The sequence below is a fragment of the Leopardus geoffroyi genome, chromosome X (assembly GCF_018350155.1).
Source record: "Leopardus geoffroyi isolate Oge1 chromosome X, O.geoffroyi_Oge1_pat1.0, whole genome shotgun sequence".
In the NCBI taxonomy this organism is placed as follows: Eukaryota; Metazoa; Chordata; class Mammalia; order Carnivora; family Felidae; genus Leopardus; species Leopardus geoffroyi.
The window spans coordinates 27,606,324-27,628,271 of record NC_059343.1 but is presented as its reverse complement, the minus strand read 5'-3'; the positions used below and the strand labels follow the sequence as shown (position 1 = coordinate 27,628,271).

The 21,948-nt window shown below is 37.5% G+C and overlaps 1 protein-coding gene and 1 long non-coding RNA gene across 12 annotated transcripts in view; one reads left to right on the top strand and one right to left on the bottom strand.

The window, feature by feature from the left end:
• DMD (dystrophin) overlaps nucleotides 1–21,948 on the top strand; it is a 2,127,700-nt gene that overhangs the window by 1,273,863 nt on the left and 831,889 nt on the right. The gene's annotated exons all lie outside the window — the stretch shown is intronic.
• On the bottom strand, nucleotides 13,318–21,118 carry LOC123595245. The gene is made up of 2 exons (XR_006711094.1): nucleotides 21,009–21,118; nucleotides 13,318–15,269 (listed from the first exon to the last, which is right to left on the bottom strand). It is a non-coding gene; the product is annotated as an uncharacterized LOC123595245 (long non-coding RNA).

Genomic DNA, 21,948 nt, shown 5'->3' with positions numbered 1-21,948 from the left:
CGGTCCGTGAGTTCGAGCCCCGCGTCGGGCTCTGGGCTGATGGCTCAGAGCCTGGAGCCTGTTTCCGATTCTGTGTCTCCCTCTCTCTCTGCCCCTCTCCCGTTCATGCTCTGTCTCTCTCTGTCCCAAAAATAAATGTTGAAAAAAAATTAAAAAAAAAAAATAAAATGATCTTCAGAGTTCACCGAATTGCAGGCACTTCTTTGTATCAGTACCTGATTGAGATTCGTAGAATTGGATAACCGTAAGAGCAAAAAAAAAAAAAAAAAAACTAATTGTAAAGAATTGAATCCGCACTGTGGAATGGAAGATGAACAGTTTACAAGTTACAAATGATGAATATCCGTGGGAGTGTACTACCCTCTCTTTTCCCTTGGTATTGATGACATCATTTTATTAATGTAGTTAGGGTCGGTTGTTTCTTGGTGTTGATGCTGCCTTGGAGACAGTTCATTATTTATTATCCTGGCTCATTATCTATATTCATTTAGACCCCGACTCACAGATTCAACACATTTTTATGGTTTGGGGTCTGCTACATACTACAACTGTATTTGCTACTAGGGGTACTGCAGTGAACCATAAAAGTCCTGAAGTTTAAGGAATCAGGTCTTCTAGTTACCATCTTTTATCACAGCTGATAGAAAATTGAAGGCTCACTTATTATCTTTGTTAGTAATTGCTTAAAATTAAGTACTTAAAATAAGGAATTTTGATTCAGCTCGAGAAAGTTCTGCAACTCTGTTTCCATTGACCTTGCTGGTTTTGTTCCTAGTTCTCAATATATAAATCTACACAACTTAGAGCTTGGGAAAGGTGTGATGTTCCCTGTATTGTCCCTTTTGAATGGCTTTTGGAGTTCTCCCTCAAAGTGTGGAGTGATGACCACTAAATAAGGAATGTTTGAGAACTAAGTTGTTTCTAGAAGATTTTCTCAAATTCTCTACAGTTGTTTTCCCTGTAGAAGTTTCTGGATAGTGATTTTAATCACTTGAGTAGAAAGATGTCCAGGAGACTCACTGTACCTCATAGAAGCACTGGTATTTCAAACATTGACACTCAATCTGCAATGATTACATTAGCACAAGCACTCTTGACAAAATTCTATTTCACATTATCTTCCTTTTTCCAATTCTTTTTATACCATCACTGTGTTATTTGGCAGTCATAAAACCATGGTCAATTCAGTTTTGTTAAATTTTTTGTAATGTTTGTAAATTTTTTAATGTGATTTGAAGTTCTTTATTTGTCCGTCATGTTTTCCAGCTTCTCAGCAAGGAAAATTTAGACAAAAGAAGAAATAGTAATCAAATACTGTGTGTACTACTGTAGGTGCAATTAGTGGGATGGGGAGAAATAGAAAATAGTAGCATAGGTGCACTTAAAAAGTAAATGAGATCTTTAGGTTGACTGTGAATGCTGCCTCTTCTATAAAAGGTAGTTAACACATAAATGCAAAGTCATACTTTATCAGTTTGGCTGTAACCTTTAGCTAATATGGAAATATGGAGCTGTGTTGTGAGATGCGCAAAAAAGAAAAGTCATTTTTCTTAATTATCATCAATTAACATTTACTGAGCGACTACCCATGAAGCAAACTTAGTTTGCACTTGAACAGAGGTAGTTATTTGCATTATTATTCTTCCATTGGTCCTCCTTCTCTGCCTCTTTTCCTGCCTTCCATTCAACATCGAAAAATATATATGGCACTTTCTCGTTAGCCAGTGTTGAACTTTAATGTAAAATCCCCAAAAAGTGCTAGAAATTATCCACAGAATACATACCTTTTTTTTTCCATTTCTGCTTGCATTTTTATTTTTTTTTATTAGAAAATGAGATATTTTGTCACTGGACAATTTGGAAAAAATGGGAAAGCCTACCAAAGAAAAAAAATTAGCCATAACCCTACAAAGGTACTTAGACTCTCATATAGTTCTTTCCGGTTTCTAGTGTATTTGTTATACTAAGGCATCTCTTCAGCTGCGAGAGTATTCACAGGCAATTTTCAAATGTTCCTGTTTGTTGTCCACTCTCTGGACTTGAACCACTCTCGCCCCTCTGCCATAAATGAACACACAAATATTTCAAGTAATAAAAACAAATTTCATAGCTTACACATGCACTTTGGAGCTTCAAAACTGCCATCCCCTCCCCACCATCACAAATGAGTTGAGAAGCACTGTAAGGAAAGTTTCCAGTGGTATTGCTCACAATTTCTCATCATTTCCAAAGAACTACTTGGAATTTGGAAGAAATGTCCATGACCCCTTTGAAATTCCTTAACTTGTCTTGAGTTCACTTTGAGAACCAGGTACCAAGTAAATTTCCTGACTTTGCCTTTTGAACCTGGTAGAATAGTTCCCCTGAAGTCTTGTGGGCACAAGATGACAACGAAGAGATCAACAGAGAGAAGTTCACTTTCCTGTATGTGTGCAGTTAGTCTGCTGCAGCAAGGTCAGATATAAAACAAGTGCCTGCTGCTGTGTGTCTCGAAATCCAACAGTTTCTGAGTGCTGATGACGTCCCAGCATTGTTGTGCAAATGACTTCTATACCACTTCAGGTCCATTTTTCTCGAGTTAGTCTGTGTCTGTGGAAATCCCATCTCTGGGGGAGCAGCCCCATGCCTTGTCAGGTGCTGGGCCCACAGAAGGTTAATGAGAAAAGAAGGCCTCTTGCCAGACTGTTCTCCAGATGATACATGCTATTATTAGTTTTGGCTCCGTAAGAAGATTTTTCTCAACTGTCCTACCAACTTAAGTGTGTTTTATCGATGACAGAAGGTTTTAATGGGAAAGTAAAATACTTCAGGGAAAAGGAACAGCATTCGTGGGAATTTTACATCTCTTACTTTTGTATCTTTAGCTCACTTGGTAGTCATTTTACTTCTTGTGTTCTCAACTGCATTTTGTTTGCATACAGTGGCACAAAATTTTTCCTTCAGACCTGTCCATCCCTATTTTTAGCATGATCGGGCAAAAACGGAGGCACTTTCATTGTCTTCCTTATCCAGTTTAAGTGCTGCAAAATCTCCCAGGCGATGTCATGGGAAACTGAGGGATAAAATCTGAGGTTTAAAGGGGACAGGTTTCCCACGCGTTGAACAGTTGTCAGTTTGCGTGTATAAAATTCCTCAGCTTTCTTCTTTAGTTTATGGAGTTTCATGGTGGTAATAGCAGGTTTTTAGCTAAAATTATTATGCCGTTGAGTTGGGTCTCTAGTGCATCCTGAAGATTTTGCATTATTTACAGAGGCCAGGCTATCATTTTAAATCCTGTTGCTTCTATGCCCGTGACCATCCTTGACAAACTCTTCTAGCGTGTGGTCTGTTTTCCTCTGCTTGCTTCCATTTAGTCTCCCGAAAAACCAGCTGAGCAAAGATTTACATAGCTTTTGTTTAAACAAACCCTGTACAGTTCACTCTTCAGCCAATATCACAAACACTTGCGAGACACAGTTACATTTTCCTATTTTAGTCCCAGATTCTGTTTATTTGCTATAATTTTTTGTGCCCACATGCCTGCTTTTGTGAAGTCTCTTGCAGACTCAAATGAAAATCCAGCAACCATGGCTACGCCAAAGTCATTAATAATGAGATTTTTAGCTACTGTTTCTGCTCGTAAATTCTTCATTTCACATAGTAAAGTCTCAAAAGACCACAGAGAATTGAGCCTTGCTTATCTCTGTGTTGCAGATGATGGTTTCTAGTCTTACCCGGTCCCAGTGCAGCTTGCTTTGGCCATCCAGGAGTCGATTTTGTTTCCATCTGACATTAGCGTCTTAAAAAGATGGGAGATTGACAAGCAACAGTGTTCTTATTAGAAAAGTAATCAAGGTTTAGAGCCTGTGTGTTATGAAACACTAGCATCTGAAAACACCAAGGGATTGGCTACCAGTGACCCAAGCACCTATTTAAGATTCTCCCCCATGATAAGGGGAACTAAAGTGATTAACATACTGATAAGATTTTTCTAAAATAATGTAATTATTTCCGAATTATTCTTTCAACTCTTAATTACAATCTTTTAGTTTTCCCAGGGTCTTCTTTCTACCTCTGCAACACATTTAATTACCTATATTCCCCAACCTGTACCATATTAAATTTTTTATGGAACTTTTATGGGGTAATTTATTGGAAGGATGGCCTTGAGTGCCATTATGTTCCATGAATGCCCTATTTTGACAAAGGGATTGCTAAATTATATTGAAATCTTTTTAATCCACTGTGCTTCTGCTTGGATGTAAATGCAAATCTGTTCTCTACATTTGTGATTGAATTGAACTTGACAAGTACTACCATATTGATTCCTTCTGCAAATAAAATATAATGAGATTCCCCCAAACTTTCTACATTCTCCCAACGGATTGGCTGGTTTTATATTGTAGACTTCTGGTGAACATGAAGGACAGTGCCTGGTAAGATTTCTTTTTACAACAGTGAAGAATTTTAATTTATTTCCAGTGTTATTTGCATTCATACTCATCTTCTCTGCCTGAATAGCTTATAATCATTCTAATAATACATATCTCAATGTTATAAATTTTTTATGGCTACACAATGAAGGCTAGCTACTCAAGTATCCATCTCTTTCCATTTCTCTTTTTGGAGTACTTTTGTTAATCACCAGTATCAGATTAACACCTACCCAAATCTTAAATACGAAAGAAATTCTCAAGAAACCTATGAGTATAGCAAGAATTTTCTAAAAGTGGAAGTATTTTCTTCTGTTGGTTTCCTAAAAAATGTATCAAAATTGGTATTTTAAAATAAATATTATAGGTATCAAGAAGTCAATTTGTGTGTTTTTGTCTCATATGAGAAAAACTCTCTAAGCTTTATATGAGGAAAAAAATTATTAGACATGCTTTCTCCTCAAGAAAGTGCTGTCTAAAAAAGTGATAGGGCGTACAGTGTGCAGATAATCATTATATAGTACACTGACAGTCTTGATGCTAGGAAGATTTTTTTATTATTAAACATAGTATGTGATATTTAGGTTGACCTTGGAGTTTAGGAATATGAAAAGATGGCCTTTCACACAGGGTAAGAGTGAAAACCAACGTAGAGATGGAAAAGTACCGTGTACAACCTACTTCCTGTGACCCCACCTATAAAATTAAATTACCAGTACATTTGTGGGATATGTGTGCGAGGATAGCTCTTGCATCATTGTCCATAATGGAAAGTAAAAAAGAAAACATTGAGAGAAACAAAGAATAACTTGCAATAGGAGAATCATCGAATAGATTTTAGAACCTTTAAGCATAGACCCTTAAGCAACTGTGGATGAGTTTGAGGTATACTTAGTGACTAGGAAATGTTAACACAGCACAACATAGATTACAAAAATCACATGCATGAAAGTAAATACCATAACTTAACAATTGTATTTTAAAATACAATCCTATGCGGATATGTACCTTCGTATGTGTGTAAGTATGTTTTATACGATCATATAAATTGGGGGGAAATATTCAGTGTAAAACATACAGAAATACAGAATTACGGAAGAGTAAGACAAAAGATAGAGGGTATCAGATCATATTTATATAGCTACTTTGTGATACATATTTAAGAATCCTATAAAATAAAATTTAAAATAAAAATGCGTATTTATAGGCAGTGATGAAGGATAAATTTAGAAAGGTAGCACCATTGTCGAAGAATTTTTCATGGTCTTTTTGACATTTACAGATACTTTTAATGACCTGGCCTTGGAGGAGTTGCCCTCATTTTAGCACATCTCTTTGCTACTGTGATTTCTTTTGGTTCCTTTTAAATGTCTTCAACTTGTTTCACTACTGGTTCTTTATTAAGAGGACATACTAATTTATTTATTTTTTTTTTTAATTTTTTTTTTCAACGTTTATTTATTTTTGGGACAGAGAGAGACAGAACATGAACGGGGGAGGGGCAGAGAGAGAGGGAGACACAGAATCAGAAACAGGCTCCAGGCTCTGAGCCATCAGCCCAGAGCCTGACGCGGGGCTCGAACTCACGGACCGTGAGATCGTGACCTGGCTGAAGTCGGACGCTTAACCGACTGCGCCACCCAGGCGCCCCAACTAATTTATTTTTTTAATAAATTACTTTTTATTTTTGAGTAGATATTCAAAACTCTAATTGACTCCAGCGTAAGTTGTTCACCATCTTTTCTCTGTGAATTTGGTTTTGACTCCTCCCATTGAAATTCAACCTTCTTCAGATATCTCGGGTCTCACTCCCTCACTTCCTGTGGGAGGGTCTATGAGCTCTCATTACTATGAGCACCATAATGCCCTCCAATCCCCACTTCTCATCCCCTTACAGTGTTCTGTGTCTTCATGTTCTTTGTCACGTTGGAGTATTACAAGTCTATTACCTTAGTTGTTTATGGTCTGCTTCCTTTATGTAAGCCGCATGAAAGCTCACTGTTCTCACCTCTGCACCTAGAATACTACCTGGTACATAATAGATATTCTTTAAAAAGCTGACCAAGGAACTTTCAAAATTAATGCAAATCTAATTGCCAAATCCTTTGACCTCTTTACCATTTGATCTTGTTCTGTAACACCCCTTCTCCTCCTCTTTTTTTTTTTTTTTTTTTTTTTAATTCAGAAGCCCTTTAGCTGCTGTAGTATTCCTGTTTTTTATTTCTACCATATCCCTAAGTCCTTTCCTGGCAACTCTCTTCTCCCTCAACTTAAATATGTGCCCCCACTAGGTTTAGGCTTGGTGTTTTCGCCTTATCTTGCTAATCCGGACTTTGGTTTTATTTCAGTCTCTTGGTTTTGGCTATCCCATCAGTTGATCTCTATTCCAAACCTTACCTCCATTTCTACCACCTTTTCTGTATTTGTAAACTCCTGATGGGCCTCGTGTTTGGGTATCCTGACGGTACTGTAGTTTTCATACACCTTCCAACAAAATCATCTCTACTTTCCCCTCTAAAGCCGTCCCTCAGTTGACTTCCCTGTTTCTTCCCACCTCTCTTGGTTCAAACCCCTCTTTATTCCTCTCCGTAGGCCACGCTTTTACTTTGCAGTACCACTGGATTTTTTCTAAGCTCTTCTTAGATAAAAAGTCACAGTACCTTACAGTATAACTGCCTCTAACCTGGTCCCTTTGCCTTTACGTTCTCCTTTCCAATCCATCTGTAATACTGTGATAGGTCATAAAAATCACTTTTATCGTGTCATTTGTCTGCTCACATCTTCAGTAGTTCCCCTTTCTTTGCAGGATCTGGTATAAAAATCCCTGTTCCTGGTATTCAAGGCCCATTTGAATATGCTCTCAGAATGATGCTCTCATAAATCTACCTGTGTTTTCCCACTTCCTGGTTCTTGTACTCGCTGTCAAGCACGTCCTGTCACTTTGCACTATATGTCTGATTTTCAAGAAAACTCACAAATCACTCCTTGTAGACCTTTGGTTTGCCATCCGTCCTTAAAAAGATCTCCCTCTCTCCTCTGAACTCTAAACACTGTTGTCTGTTTAATTAATTAATTTCTAAAATTTCGTCATGAACCTTTATTTAAAACTTTAACTTTTTAGGTGATTATATCTTGTTTCCTACCATAGTGTTAAGCTTCTAGAGAGTAATGAACTAGTCTTAAATTTAGTTTACTTCAGATTTAGTAGATAGCCTTGGACACGGTGGGAATTCAGTAAACACTTGCTGACCTGAGTTATTAACGTCTTTGTCTATTTAATCCGAGGAAATATCGGTGCTATTAAAACTGTACCACAAAGACTGGAATAATTGAGCCTTTCATTTTTTTAAATATACTGCTTCACTTACTATACGGTTTTCCCATAATCACAACTTAATTTTGTGCTTGTCGTGTATTATTTCTTATGAAATGCCAAAATCTGAAAGAAATGAAAGTAACACCTAGCATCACATATAAAGTGAGACCTTAACACTAGTGTAGTCCCTCAGGAAGTATGGAGACTATGATAATGTGCAGCGATAAGCAGAAAAATATACTTGCTTAGCCCACGCTCACCTCCCGCTCTAGGATAACGTGTGGATAATAGAAGACACACTTTAGGAGAAAAATGCGTTATTTCAAAGCGATGCCTTAAGGTTGACTACAGGAAGAACTATTTGAATGAACTATCTAATAAAAGAACGTTTTAAATAATGTCAAAATCTTACCCCAAAGGACTGTGAAGGGTTTAATTCAAAAAAGTAAAGATGGCAAAGATTTGTATACAAGTGGTTTTTTGCAGTATATTTAACCATCTTTCACTTAAATTATGAAGACATTCAATGCCAAAACATTTATTCAAAAACCATTTTTGTCCATGTCTGTTAATGAAAGCATGATGTCAAAATAACACTCATCATTGAAAACTCGTAGAGAAACTCTTCGGATACTTTTTCCTATAAGTATATCCCTAAGAGTAAAGCAAGTTTTCATTGAGAAACAATGGAATACCTAACAAATACCTCTCGAGTTTCGTTTTTTAAAGCTCAAATATACATATTTTTTGAAGTAAATTAGCTTCTTCTTTGTTGATAAGATTATGTCTGAGTTACGAATATTTCTTCTCCATGTTTTCCCCCTACATTACCATGTTTTTGTCCTATATGCCCCCTCTCAATGTTTACTGCCACAATCAGATAGAAATCATGAGGTCACTTTTCTTGTATCTGTAAGTGGGAACCTTCGTGGAGATAGTAGCTGTTATAGGTCTGTCAGAAAGATGCATTTGAACTTTCTTCATACATTGATAAGGGTGAGATATATGAACTAAAGAAACTTACAGTCTTGCCAGTTTGCTTTAAGACCACTCGTGTAAGAAATTTAATATAGTATAAAGAAAAACTACATTGGGTTAGAGGTTGAAATACCTGGGTAATGGCAATCTCAACGTTATTGATTTAACTTAAACAAAACGAATTACTTAATTTCTGTGATGCATAATTTTGTGTCAATTTGACTCGGCCATAGGGTGCCCAGACATTTGGTCCAATGTTATTCTGGGCATGTCTATGAGGATGTTCATGGTTGGTAGTGTGTGTGTTTGTGTGTGTATTGTGTGTACACACACACCTATATGTGCACACACACCTATATGCATGCATATACACTTGCACACATATGAACACACACATGCACTTGTATACATATGTATACGTGTGTGTGTGTGTGTGTGTGTGTGTGTGTGCGCGCGCATACATATTCCTTCTGTTGATTCTGTTAATGTCGAGAATCCTAATACGATTTCTCTGAACACGACTGGTCACTCTTTAGAAAAAGGTGTTTCTGATATTTCATAGGGTTTATGTGTGGAAGTTTTTCAAGCTAATTAATATGCTTTGTAAGCTGTAAAATACCATAGAAACTTAAGACGTTATCGTTCTTAATGTTGTTATTTTTAAATAGCATTTTTTTAGTAAACCATTTTTTTATGCTTATGCAGATCTTGTTGCCATTTTATTCTAGCTAATGTTCTAAGCCAAAGACAGTATCACGTTCTGTAAGCCAAAACTTCAGACAGACATCCTGGAAACTGCAGGTGCCTTAAAATTAACTACAAAGGAAAATTAACATTAAGCACTGCTTTCTCTGCCCACTGGACATCCGTACAAATAATACTCACTTTGCTCTCCCACCTTCAGTATATGGGCCCTGTTGACATCCTCTATTTTTCAACTAAAGTTACCAGCCAAAGTGCATACGTAGACCTCTCCATAGTTTTGATCCATTCCTGTACTGAAAAAATACCTCAGAGAACCTGGTCATGTTGAATATGGAGATGTTATGGGAATACAGAAAGGAAAAAAAATACGAGTAGGATGCTAGAACCTTTTGTACCTGAAAGTCACTAAGTTGCCGCCAATGTGTTTGTTGGGTACATTAAAGGTCAGCTGAATGGCCCAACACTGTTCCATTACAATAGAGTTCTTTCAAAGCTAGACATGATTAAATAAACTCCAGATACTCTTTTGGCTGCTATTGTTTGTTGGGTTGATTGACTGATATTCGAATCTCCATAGTCAAAAGCCTATGATGAGAAACTTACTCTGACTCTAACAGTAATTTGCTGTAACAAGGCAACCACTTTCAATGGGTTGAATGTTACCCAGGATAAATATACATCATCTGCTACAGCAGAAGCTGGGTCAATACACGCAGGCTCTGGCGTTTGGCCTAGTTCTTGTTACCATTGCTTTTCTTTATTAAGGACACAAAGCAGTTGCCTTGGTGCAGGGCTGAGTTTCCCTTTTTATATAATAGAGCAAATATTTTGCCATTACACAGGAGGAGGAAAAGGATTCAGAAATATTCCTTAGGCTTGTCAAAAACTCATTCACTGATAGCAGAGGCGTGCGCAAACATTTCTGATCCATGGCAAACGTGGATGAGGGGGGAACGATTTGGTCTGAGGTGTTATTGGACAAATCAAAACCAAGCATTGGGTGGGTGCCCCGGTGGTTCAGTCAGTTGAGCGTTGGACTTCGGCTCAGATCATGATCTTGCGTTCATGGGTTCAAGCCCCACATCAGGCTCTGTGCTGACAGCTCAGAGCCTGGAGCCTGCTTTGGATTCTGTCTGTCTGTCTGTCTGTCTCTCTCTCTCTCTCTCTGTGCCCCTCCCCCACTCATGTCTCTCTGTCTCTCTCTCTCTCTCTTCCCCTCTCTCCTTCCCTCCCTCCTCCCCCCTCTCAAAAATAAACAAACGTTAAAATATTTTTTTTATAAAAAAACAAGCATTTTTTATTTGAAAGAAGGCTTATAAAACCTGGCTATATCAACATTTGTCATTCTCCTTGCTGGAACCAAATCTTTCAAAACTGATTATAAGGTAATGGGTACATTGGGTACAACGGGTACATTGCCATACTGGAGTGCACTGGCATCATCTCAGTAGTTATAAGGACAAGAGGGAATTATCATTTGTGATTTAAGACCAATTTACTACTCCCGGCGAATTCTGCCACTGTCTCACATTACAAAATAAAAACTCCTGAGAACATATGTATAAATCAATTTTTAGAAGAGAATTTTTATCAGCAATGCATAACGGAGCAGGGAAACAAAAGAAATTAAAACGTTCAGGAGCAGGTGCTCACTCCTTGGGTCTCATTTTATCCTCATAACAACACTACGTGGTAGGTGCTAGTGTTATTATTTGTGAAATCTTACAAATGAATGACAATCAAGTGATTTGCTCAAAGTCACATAACTGATAAAAACACAAACTGTTTTGCCTTCTGATGCCTCTGGACTTTGTATCTAATCACCCACCTACCATTCTGTGATAAAACACAAATTTCTCTTCGATTTAGATAACTAAGTAATAAATCATTTGGTACGATTTTTCTATATAAGGGCCTATGTTCTCAAACAAGGCAGTAAATATCTGACTTTCAGAAGTTAGTTGTTTAGATGCACGCTAGGAAACAAACAGTGAGAGCTACTACTGAAACACTTTTTTTAAGGTACATACTTTAGTACTTTACTATTATTGTTACCTCTATTAAAAAGAAACATGTTCTTGCATCATGGAAAATAGACAACAGATATTTTTAGTAGAAGATGATGAGATTTGTATACGGTTATGATATTGTCATTCTTGCCCAATGACAAGAGAAGGCAAGCAAATGGATTGAGGAGCCGTGGTCAGTTAAATCTTATCATCAGCTAGGGATTTGAGGATTTCTCCTCTAATAGCCGTGACTACAAACAAAGGTGTTAATTGTTTTGCCAATCGTGATGAGCATCACAAGTGATTCAATGGTGATTTTTGATAATGATTTCATAGCAAATATTATTTTAGATGTTTTCGCCTCATGCTACTTGGACATATACTCGTACAGGTGCATGTTCTTCCCTTTTACACACATACCTGTAGACACTCCATTTCTACCATAGTTAACAGTATTCAAACAGTTTGTCTCACTGAGTATTTTTCTCTACACGAACATACATATAAGAATACTAAGTTTCAGTTCTGTGTCCACACGAGCTTATTTTTAAATAATGCCACTTTTGTGAATTATTCTCTTATTGATAGAAATAATAGTAACTTATCACCATGTCTATTCTTTTACATTGTTTCTACCTCTTATGGTGATCTTCAAAATTAAAAAATTTCTAAATACTTAGAAAATGAAATTATCATATGTCATTGGTTTTTATGGTATGCCATGTGGTTTGTTGATCTGTGATTATCCACATTATGACTTATTTCTACAAGAACTCAAATCATCCCACATTACTGTTGGCCTAGTGGATGTTGTATTGTTGAAGCAGCATCTCAGATGAGCATCAATCAATCTTCTATTTTTTTAATGTTTATTAATTTTTGAGAGAGAGGGAGAGAGAGAGAGAGAGGCAGAGAGGCAGAGAGAGATGAAGACACAGAATCCAAAGCAGGGCCGGAACTCACGAACCACAAGACCATGACCTGAGCCGATTTCGGATGCTCAACCGACTGAGCCACCCAGGCGACCCAATCTGTGATGTTTTTAAGTTTATTTATTTTGAGAGAGAGAGAGCATGCTCACACAAGTGGGGGAGGAGCAGAGAGAAGGAGAGAGAATCCCAAGCACACTTTGCACTGTCCGCCCAGAACCCAACATGGGGATCCAGTTCATAAACTGTGAGATCATGACTTGAGCAATAATCAAGAGTTGGTCACTTAACCAACTGAGCCACTCAGATGTCCCCAATCTTCTATTTTTATAGAAAAGTGTTAAAGGTCGTATTTTCATTTCTGAAGATTGGCTAATATTATTTATTGAAAGATGCTATTTTAACACTTGCCCATCTGTATAGCACCTGGTCTGGCCACATAACCTCAAAAATACAAATATAAAAATAAAGCATCCCCCACCCTCTAGTATATATTTTGCAACCAAGTGCATCTGAAAGAAATTAGGGCCTTGTTTGTGTTTTTTCATCATGTTAATACAGGACCTTTCCATAAAAATAAATTACTTTTGAGCATGTTGGTTTGGACAACAAAAAGAGAACATCCATTTGATTGATAGCAGACAGAATTTTCATTAAGTTGAACAGCAAAAGTACCACAATTGCATCACTCACCTTCCTGTTTCAAAGGAAAACCGAAAATTAGATGCTGTAAACTCTTCACAAATGTTTACTATGCATATTTTAACCATTAAATACATTATCAAGAATCATGTCAGCATGACATTATAATATAGTGACTTTACAGAAACATGTAATCTAATCTAGAAATGCTGTAGTCCTCCCTAAATCAGCTTCAAACATATTCAGGGCTGATATTTCTCATTATTTTGGAATGAGAATTTTGTTTTCTTAAGAATGATGACGTGTAATTGAAAATGCAGACACTGTCAGAGTAGACCAAATAGTTGTTTAATAGGAAAACCAGTAACAAGTTTTTTCTCCCAAGAAAAAGAGCTATAATAATGAAACACTTGGTTTTTTATTTTCAAAATTATTTCAGCATGTATGCAATTTGCCCAGTTTTGTGTATTTTCTACTTTCCTTGTGTCTGCATCTCTCTGGAAACACTAAGTACATGAATCAGAAAAGAGGCAGACTGAGGCCTGATTGACAAATATAAAATTATATGTATTTAATGTATACACTGGGTGATTTTGGAGATAAGTACGTATCCATGAAACTATCACTGCAATCTATGCTATGAACATATCCATCCTCTCCAATGTCTTATCTTTAACATGGGGATAACATAACTTTTGCCTATCTCATGAATGCGTATCGGTCCCAAATGAAATAATCATGGCACTTTATAAGTAATGTAAGAATAAGATGTTATCACAATAATATCATTGTAATAATTCTCTTAGTGTACTATTCATAATATCTTGGCCTGTTGGACACAGTTAGATTTTCTCTATGACAAATGCCATTCCTGGGTTGAACAACGGATCACACCAGGGCAGATGACGAGGTTGATACTTCAGTTGTTGCTGAGTCTAGAATGTATTGCAAATGTCACAGATTGACCTTCTTGCTTTTTTTTTTTTAAATAACTTTCTTTTCACATTGAGAACGTGATACTCGCTTTAAATGTAGAAAACAAAACCTTATTTATTGTTACTGATAAAAACATCTCAAGTGCTTATTTAAAGGTGCAAATTGAGTTTTAGGTTTTATTGCTGTATACACTTCTTTAATTCACAAAGGTTTTGATTCTGTGCCTAACAAAATTTCAAACTGTAAAATGAAATAACAGGAAAAATGGAAGGTGGGGGATACAGACTAAAGTTTTATTTTCAGGCCAAGGAGAAGAAAAAGATCATAAATATGAAAAAAGAATGGTAGAGAGTGGGAGTTTTGAGAAAATGCCTCCATATCATGATGGTCTTTATTAGCCTTTTTGGGGGTGATGGGAAAACAAAATTAGTGCTGTTTCCAGCTATTTCCTAAGGTACATTTGCTATAGTAATTCTGAGTTTCCACCTAAAAGGCAGCATGTCCCTAGGGCATCAAGTAAACTGGACCTGTGGAATTGTTAACAACCTTTCTTCCTTGATAGTTTCATGGTACACATGGATGTATTCAAAACGAATATGTAGAAAAATACCATTAAAGAAAGCTATGAAATGACAATATTAGCAGAGCTTAATATTACTTGAGAAGTGATGAATTACTACTTCTGATGTTGGATGTATTTTGTTCACTATGCATGGCAATAGCCATAAGTAACTTTAATACTATCTACTTGAGCAAATAATGTAGTGAATTATATTTTACAGGTGCTGCTATCTTAGTAGATAAAATGAGATAACCTTACTTAAAAATACTGCAATTTGAATAATTAAAATACAGCACCAGGAAAGGCTATTTTGTCTGTCTTCTTACCCTTAAGTAATAAGTCTAAATAAAATATTTTGTTTGGGTTAGATTATATCCATTTATATTCCAAATGAATACAGCATTTCTTTCTGATTAAAAAAAAAAAAAGTATACCTTCTCATTGGAAAAACACATTTCAAATGATGAAAAAAAGGCATACAAATTACTAATAACCTCATTTCCCAGAGATCACACTTCACATTTTTGTGGATATTCATCCAGTCTAATTCTCACATGCCCTCCCCCCCACCTTTTTTTTTCTTCAGGAATCTCCCTGCTTTGTAGATTCTTGAGTGCTTCTGAGTCTTATGTCCTCTTGTTCTCTTGTGCGAAGGAAACGCTTTTTTCTCCATGTCAGATACACAAAGTGGTTCATGCATCACATCATTGTCTCTGTTCATCATTAGTCAGAGGCCTTGGGAATTGTTCAGGTGGTAGGCAATTTGACGTGATGTTATTCCTTGTAAAACACAACAAAATACTTCCACGGTTACTTCATTTTAGGAACTGGGGACGGTTTTATTAACTGGAAAAGAAGTTATTTTAAGTTGCTCAGAAATCTGAGATGGAATCTTCGTACTGCAAAAGAGATTACGCCACAAACTCAGGCACACGCGTCTCCCCTAAGAACCAGTTATCGTACAAACCCAAATTAGCTGGCTCAGTTGTCTTTATTAACAAGTATTCTTTGGCTCCTCATCCAGAAATGCTCTTTAGCAGGAATAGATGGAAAGGAGTGCAGTCACTTCTTCCCATTTGTGCAAATTGGGATGACATTTGCCCATCTTCTGTGTTAACGGAGTTCCTCAAAGACCACTGACAGCAGGGTAGGACCGCATTGAGCAGGTTCTCTCATTTCCCTGGGATATAATTGGTCTGGGGCCAGAGATTTTAGCTCATTTAGAGCAGCAAGGTGCTCTCTTAAAATTCCCTCACCTATTTTGGGCTTCATTTCCCTCGTACGGTTATGCCTTTTCCAGTCTGATGAACATTCTCCTTGACAGAGCAGACAGGCAGAGGGACTGAGCAGTTTTGCTTTCTGTGTCATCTCTATCCCTAACCTTCCGCCCTTCTGCCCCAGTCAGTGAACCTATGTCTTTCCGGTTCTTCTTTCTCCAGGAGGAAATGAAAAGGCCCTGGATGTGGTTTTTTAACATTGTATCAGGTCTCAATTCCAGGCTTGGCTTTTCCTCACTGTTTAAGTAGTTCTGTATTCTTTTTTAAGATTTGCCCTCAGTTATGTGTCTCTTATGGTATCTCGTGTTCGTACATTTGTAGAATCTGAGCTCCTTTGAGGATCCCCTGGGTTGTGGCGTGCATCTGGTTAAATGACCCCCGCCCTTTAAGAAAATACTTATTGGGATCACTTGCTATTTTGTTGTCGAAATTTTCTTTTTGAAAACCCCAAAGTCCTCTTGAGCCATTTTATCTCTTAGAATGTAAGATCATGGGATCACTATGTTCCCCCCCTCTTAATCTAATAAACATACCACACCCCACACATGGGCGCACGCGCATACACACACACACACACACACACACACACACACTTTACTAAAATACGGATGCCACTTTACTTGTCTTCTATATCGCCCAAATGAAACCTCTATAGCCTGACTAATCTTCTGAACCCTTTTAAATTCTGTCTGCAGATTACTGAGGTTTGCCAATGAGGCTGCCTTAGTTCTTATCTTGCATAAGAAATATCTACAGGTACTGTGCGAAGTGAGAGAGAGTGAATTTAAATTTTTTGTATATCTTCATCAATAACATGGCTAGAATAGTGTTTGAGGAGAGAGAAGTACTTGCAAGTGACATGTTCTTATTTCTTAATAGAAGTAAAATATATCTAAGATGAAATAAGATTTATTTGGGAGGGCAGGAAGAATTGATTCCTATAAAAAATTTGAACCTGTTGAATTTAGTTCATTTCAAGCTGTCAGGGTATTTTGAGTAACATTGAGATTTTGCCATGTCATTTATTTCCCATGCTTTCTGGATCTGTATGACTGTCGCGAGCATGTAAAGAAGTGTAGAAGGATGCCCCTGGAAACAAATAGATCGTGTGTTCAATTTAACTTCATCAATTTCTTCTACTCATAAAACCACGACCTCAATAACAAGAACATTCCCATCACCTCACGCCATCTTCCAGTAGATTCAACCCCCGTAGGCACCTATTGTTTTCATTTCTATCACCATACTTGAGTCTTGTCTCCTATTGGTTTCATATAAATGGAATCATGCAGTATGTAGTATTTTGACCAACATAGTATTTTTGAGATTCATCCATGTTATGGCACCAGTAGTTCATCCCTTTTTACTGCTGGCTCATTTTTTCACTGTAAAAATATGCTGTGATTCGTCTGTCTCCTACACATACAGTAAAAATGTCTTGATGGATAGTCAGGCGACTTTCAGTTTGGAGATACTCGGAATTAAGATGCTGTGAGTGTTTGTGGAAAAGTCTTTTTGTGAGTGTTTTCATTTCCCTGGGAATGGCTAGGTCAAGTGCTTAACTTGGTAAGATACTGCAAAAACAGTCTTCTCAAGTGGTTGTGTCATTTTACGCTCTAACCGGTCATGTTGGAGAGCGCTGTTTCCCCTACATTCTCACCAACATTTGATTTTAGCAGTTCTTTTTAACTGTGCCATTTTACGGGATATAAAGTGGTTTCTTGTTGTGGTCTTAAGCTGTGTCACCCTGATGGCTGACAGTATTGAACTTCTTTTCATGTACTGGCCATTCATGAACAGATGTCATGTCTGTTGAAGACAGTGCCCTTCTTTTGGGGTGAAAAGTAATATTATCTTTTTAATTTTTTTTTTCATTTTGGAGCGAGAGCGCACACATGTGGAAGTAATATTATTTTGAGGCTATTGGTATAATAGGCAAATTGGGAACGATAGAGACATTTTCCGACTTGGTTTCTTTTCCTTTTATTTTCTCTGAAGACTCTAGTGCAAAGCAGTGTTGCTGCTTGGGCTGCTTCCTGGCCATTCTGTCACTAACGTGGAGTGCTGAATATTTTGATTTTCTTTGACCAGCCACTGCCGATAGCCTTTTCAGAGCCATCAGCACTAATGTGTTGGTCAAAGCCTACTAGATATTTAAAAATATAGAAATATAATTTAATCATCATTTTGACTATATGTATAATGCTCATTCATTTGATCAACAAACTTTTATTGATTAACATGGTAGAAAACTCAAAAAAAGAAGACAGTGTCCCTGCGTTGAAGAAATTCAAAACCTTCCAATCAAAATAAAGATGTTTAGTTTTACAGAGGCTATGAAAAACATCCTAAACTAGACATAATGGGTCTGCAGTAGGATTTTACAGGATAATTTCTCGTTGAAAATTTATTTTGTAAGAGACACGGTATTTGGAGTGTTTATCTACTTTACATACGTGTTTAAGGCACTACCATGTAGCACATGCTTTGCTAAGAACTAGAAGGAGAGAAAAACAGCGATTCCTGCCCTCATGAAACTCATGGTCTACTGGATTGGAGTGAGAGGAAAACGCAAGTAGAAATGAGGGCATTAGTGATGGAGAGAGCATGGACAGAGGTCTGCAGAAAGCCAGGGTATCGCTCTGAGTTGTCAAGTTGTGCTGCAGCCATGGATAAGGAATTAGAGAGTCACTTTCAGAACCTTACGAAGGTTTCTTCCAGGAATGTTGTGAGGTTCCAAAGTTCATCTAAGCTGTTTGGGCTTCATGAGGCAGGTGCCGAAGATCTCGATGAAGATCTCAGCAGGAAATCACCCCCAGAGCTGTCCATCAGAAGAATTAATCTGCAAGGAATATGTAGCGTATTTTGGAGTGTGAAGGGTCAAGGGAAATCGGTTCAGAGGATGTGTTACTAACATAGGTGAAATATGGTGAACAACCTGTCTCGAGGGAAAACAATGGTGGACTTAACTGGTCAAGAGGTACGGCAGTCGGGACCACTAGAACTTGGACTGGGGAAAAGAAAGAAAGGGATAAAACAACAGATGAACCGGTGGTGGGAGTGTGTGTGGCTAAGTGGGAGAATATAGATGTCAATGCCAATAAATAATGAAGTCAACAAGAGAAACTCATTTCAGAATTATGTTAGTTTGCTTGAAAATGTTTTCTTTGAAGTTTAAATGACATGAACATGTGCAGAATGCGAGGTAATAGTTGAGACGGAGGCTTCGCTAGAGACAACAAAATTTAGGAAACATTAACATTTGATAAGAGAATCTTTTACTCTACACAAATTAGATTTGTGAGGAAGTCAAAACCACTATAGTTGTTTTTCACCTCTTTTTTTTTAACTGTCCCTGATCTCTTAGGTAAGCACATGGGTAATTCTGGAATTTTTAACGGGCGACATCCTTAAGTTCCCTGGCTCTTTTATTCTTAGGTTGCTCTGGTTTGTATATAGTTTGGTAAGGAACAAGTTGTTGACATTGTGCAAATATGTTAATAATAGAACCGATTCTTGTGCCTGATTTCTCGGATTTCCAGAGGATGTGCTCAGTCAATAAGAGATGCACAGATGTGTTTCACCATCTCCCCTTCTCATCTCATTCCGTAAAGAACAAGAGCATTACCCTATAATAGATAATGAGTTGGAAAGTAAGCAAGCCAACCTCAAAAATTAAGGCTTAAAAAAAGTAACTTGTTTTTAATGCCTGTATCACTTGATGAGAGGGACCTAGAAGGCTTAGTGATGCCCAACATGTGCTTAGAGGTGGATTGTTAGTTGATGTCTTGGGGTTCCATAACCTGAGCTAGATGCTTAAAATCAATTAATTGATATGAGACACAGAGATCTGTTTTTATCCCTCTTTATTTTATTTCTGGGTTTTTCCATGCTCGAGAGTATGAAAGACTAAACCTTACCTTGATAACTTGTTATTTGTGGTAAGAGAGGCGACTTGGGTAAAACAGTTATTTTTAAATGTCTCTTTTCCCTACCAGGGTGTTGTATATACATTTCACAATTTTACTTTTGAACCTTTCTCAAGTGGGAAACCATTAAAGAGTACGGTAGTATCTTGCCTAGTCTTACACTCAGTTTATCAACGAATATCTCTTGAGCAAGTATTAAGGTAAGCAATGCCCAGCACTGTGTCTGGTAATATAACGAATGAAGAAACCTGTCTTGAGTCTTGTATAGTCTTAATTCCTGCCATGTTTATGTTCCTTTTCCCACCTTCCCACACACAGATACAGACATGTGTACACATATCATCGTACTCCGAATCACACGATTGATCTATCTTATTCACATAGCATCTCCATAGCTGTGTTGTTATACACCATTGTATATAGTTATTTACCAACTCTGCTCTCCTCCGTTAAATCGAGTAATGGCAGGAAAAGACAAGATTATCTATCGCTGTAGAAGCATCAGACACAGAGTAGTTACCTAAGTATTTGTTGAAGTGAATCATAGTGAAGGTAATACTTACTTGCATTGAACAGTTTGCCTACATTAAACAATCGCTTAGAGATTATGCCAAAGCTAAGGAACATAAACTTCCTCTGAGGACAGAAGGGAGTCTCTGAAGGGAAAGGTTTAATTTCTGATTTCTTAAATAGCAACATGAATATATTTTTAAATCATCTCTGCCCATTGATTTTCAGCAACGGATGGGTAGAACTTAGGATGGGTAGCTAAGAGCAACTTCATGAGAACAATACTCTTACTTTTTTTTCAGATGTTATAGGGAATCTGAACTTCGCACATTATGTGAATCGTGAGATAGCCTAATGGATCTCTTTGCCGGCAAATGAAAGTAAAATGGAGCCGTCTCCAGATATAGCAAGGGTCAATAATGACAACATTACTCCTCTTACTTTCCTCTGTAGCAGTTGTCAGGCACATGTTCAGAAAGTCCCCAAATAGGTTTGAATTATGAATTCTAACTCTGAAGTTACTGTTTTCCGTGAAAATGGGGAATCCAACCACATTCAGAGCCATACCCACGTGACAAATCTTAGACTTAGCTCATCCGATATTGATCTCAGTTATATTTTCAAACCTAATTTTCCCTGTCAGGTTCAGTCCAGTATTCTCAACTGCTTGGTTGCTAACCTTGCCTTCCCTCACATCCTTAGTGAATGGCTAAATCCTATTTACCTCCCAAATGTCAATCGTTTCCAACCGCTTCTCCATATTTCTACTGCTACCTCCCAGTCCACACTACCATTTCTCTTACCTCAACTAATTGGTCTCCCTACTTCTACTCCAGAGCTTCTCCAATCCACTCCTTCTGCAGGCGACAATAACTGGCACCTGGAAGAGTGCCTGGCCCGTAGGAGACACGCAGTAAACAGTTGTGTAGTCAATGAATGACTCACGGAGTGAAAACTTTTCATAAGCACGGCAAGAGCCAGTAGGAAACTACAACTTTCCAAAGCCAATGAGATTGGACTTGTAATCAAGTATTTTCAGTTCTTAATTCCATTGACACATCATCTTGCTTAAAAAAAACTAGTTATGTTGCTTTTTTTGTACATTCACTACACTTTTTATTCCACCAAATGTCTTTTGAATCAATATTTGGGTGGCTCCAAACTGATAAGACCTCTAGAAAGAAGGAATTTTAAAATGACCCGTGTCTCCTTTCAAGTTCTTCTGCCTCAGAGCAAGTATCTTCTGGTCACATGCCATATGTTTCATGATGAAATATGTCACATGCTTTTACAAGTACCCTAATAATTCTTTAGAGAGAAATTTATGGCTGAAGTCATATGTTCTCTTACCAGGATCTCTTATTAAGAGAGCAAGCATGTTCTCTGTATTTAAGACTCTGGGGGGCGCCTGGGTGGCGCAGTCGGTTGGGCGTCCGACTTCAGCCAGGTCACGATCTCGCGGTCCGTGAGTTCGAGCCCCGCGTCAGGCTCTGGGCTGATGGCTCAGAGCCTGGAGCCTGTTTCCGATTCTGTGTCTCCCTCTCTCTCTGCCCCTCCCCCGTTCATGCTCTGTCTCTCTCTGTCCCAAAAATAAACGTTGAAAAAAAAATTAAAAAAAAAAAAAAAAGACTCTGGGTTTTTTTTTTCGTCTTTTTTCTTTGTTCTTTTCTTAAATCCCACATATATATGAAATGATAGGGCATTTGTTTTTCTCTGACTCATTTAACTTAGCATAATACCCTG